At 34.4% G+C, this 2,930-nt stretch overlaps 1 long non-coding RNA gene across 1 annotated transcript; it reads right to left on the bottom strand.

Annotated features, from left to right (window-relative positions):
* Nucleotides 1-349: 349 nt before the first annotated feature.
* Nucleotides 350-1,116, bottom strand: LOC110909516. The gene is made up of 2 exons (XR_002575416.1): nucleotides 865-1,116; nucleotides 350-794 (listed from the first exon to the last, which is right to left on the bottom strand). It is a non-coding gene; the product is annotated as an uncharacterized LOC110909516 (long non-coding RNA).
* Nucleotides 1,117-2,930: the final 1,814 nt, after the last annotated feature.

The following is a 2,930-nucleotide window of genomic DNA, read 5'->3' as shown; positions in this document are numbered from 1 at the left end:
AGGTGTCTCGGATAGATTTTTATCGTCATCGACGGGGGAAAAGAATATAAAAAAACAACAACAACAAAACAAAAGTGTATCTCGAAAAAAAACGAAGTTTTGGCTCAGATTTTCCGATAAATCAGAGGCTGCAAAGTGGGGTTGCGGGTTCAAAAAACCCTACCCTCCGTCATCCTTGCTGCGCAAATCGTCAGTTTTTTTTTCATCATCACAGCCGATTCAAAATAAGGCACCATATTCAAATACCATATTCAAACGATTTGAACATTCAAAACGAAACTAGAACAGCATTCAAACATATTTCAAACCCAGATTCAACATGAAACCCAGATTCAACATCAAACCCATATTCAAACATCAAACCCATATTCAATAAGGCAACAGAATCAAAAAGGTCCCCAAAAACATCATTCAAACCCAGATTCAACATGTTCATCATTCAAACCCAGATTCAACAGAAATCAAACCTAGAAGGAACATGAACATCATTCAAACAAAACATGAACATGAACATCATTCAACTAAAACCCAGCAAAAAGGAACATGAACATCACTGTTTTTCACAAAACCAGTAGCCACCACCCCTAAAAAACACCCTCTTCCTTCACCCCCCAAAACCGGCACCACCTCTAGCCACCACCCAACCACCGGCACCACCGACATCGATCGCACCACCGGCACCACACGACATCGCCGGCACCACCGACATCGACGGCATCACCGGCATCGACGACACCACCGGGTTTAGAGACAAAAGGGTGTGGTGTTTGGGGGTAGCCGACAACCAAGGGGGCCTAATTTACAATTCAGAGACACAAGATCAAAACCCAAAAAAACAGAGACACAAGATCCAAAAAAACATACCGTTAAAACCCATTTTTTCAGTTCAACCAGTAGCCAACACAAGAAGTTCGGCCGGTCATCAATGAAGGTGACCCGGCGATGGTGGAAGACGAAGCCGCCGCCGCACACGGCGGAGATGATAGAGACGACGGTGGTGGAAGACAGCCGGTCATCACTGAAGGTGACCCGGATGGAGGGGTGGGTTGAGATCGGAGCAGGAGGATCGGAGCAGGAGGATGGAGGATGGGTTGAGATTGTAGGGTTGTTTGAAGATGAGAGAAGTCTGCAACTAGAGAGGAGAGGTGAGAGAATAAAGCAACTTTAAAAGAGGAGAGAGGAGAGAGACAGGAGAGATTAGACATTAAAAGGAAATGACCAAACTACCTTTTGAGTTGTCATATTCTGATTGGTTGAGAGTGGTTCTCGCGGTTCTTACAACTGGAGGTGGTTTTCATTTTAGCGGTCCCCTATATATATATATATATATATGTATATATATGTATGTATATATATGTATATATATATATGTATATGTATATGTATATATATATATATATGTATATATATGTATATATATATATGTATATATATATATAGCGAGGGGCTCATGCGAGAACCACCGTTATTGTGAGAACCGCGAGAAACAATGTTAACACAACCTAAAATAGCTAAAAAAACCTAAAAAAAACCTTAAAAAACCTAACCCCCACCCCCCCCCCAAAAAAAAAAAAAAAAACCTAACACCCCCCCCCCCAAGCTAAATGCTAAAAACTAAAACCCCCAAAAAACATAAAAAAAACCTAACCCCCCCCCCCCCCCTCAAGCTAAAATGCTAAAAACTAAACCCCCAAAAAACCTAAAAAAACCTAAAAAAATTTAAAAAAAAAAACTAAAAAAATAAAAAAAAATCTAAAATTTTTTTTAAATATTTTTTATGCTCAAATCGCTACTTTTAGTTGCCAAAAATTTTTTTTTTTTAAAAAAAAAATTTTTTTTTTGGCTTCGAAAAGTAGCGATTTTTATATAAAAGATATTAAAAAAAATTTTTGTGTGACTTTTAGCTATTTTTAGGCATTTTTGGTTGTGTTCACATTGGTTCTCGCGGTTCTCGAAATAAGAGGTGGTTCTCGCATGATCTTCTCGCTATATATATATGTATAGATATAGGGGAAGGTTCAAATGAAAACCACTAGTTATCGCGAAAACTAATTAAAAAGGCCTAAAAACATACCAAAATATTTTTTTCCATACCAATTTTCGCTATTTAAATTATATAAAAAAACTTTTTTTCAAAAAAAAAAAAATTTATAGTGCACATGTGTAATAATTCACATGTGTGACACATGTGTAAATTTTATTTTTTTATTTTTTTGAAAAAAGTTTTTTTTATATAAAAAAACTAGCGATTTTAATAATAAAACTGAAAAAAAAAGAAAAAAAAATTGTGTGTTTTTTATGATTTTTTAGTTAGTTTTCGAGTTTTCGCGATAAAAGTGGTTTTCATTTGAACCATCCCCAAAATACATATACGTGTATATATATATATATATATATATATATATATATATATATATATATATATATATATATATATACATACATATAGGAATTGGGTAAAATACATTACGGCTTAACTTACATCACGTACGACAACGTGCGTGATTATGTGTATAACGTGCGTAATTAATGTTTTCATCATGCGTGATTAATGTTTTCCAACATGCGTGATTTGGGTTTTTTAGTTTATAACGTGCATGATTTTAAAATAAACGTGCGTAATTATCTGTCGTACGTGATGTACGTTAAGCCGTATTGTACGTTAACTGGCCTCTCTCTCTCTATATATATATATAAATATATATATATATATATATATATATGGGAAGTTTCAAATGAAAACCACTGGTTATTGTGAAAACTCGAAAACAAACTAAAAAAGCCAAAAAAACATACCAATTTTCTTTTGCATACCAATTTTAGCAGGTTTATGTATATAAAAAAAATTAAATTTTTTTTTTGGTAGTGCACATGTGTAGTACACATACACTTGTGTAGTATTACACATGTGTAATACAAATTTTTTTTTT

This window comes from Helianthus annuus, chromosome 15 (genome assembly GCF_002127325.2).
Source record: "Helianthus annuus cultivar XRQ/B chromosome 15, HanXRQr2.0-SUNRISE, whole genome shotgun sequence".
Lineage (NCBI taxonomy): Eukaryota > Viridiplantae > Streptophyta > Magnoliopsida > Asterales > Asteraceae > Helianthus > Helianthus annuus.
The sequence above is the reverse complement of the archived record's forward strand: the minus strand, read 5'-3'. Positions and strand labels throughout refer to the sequence as shown.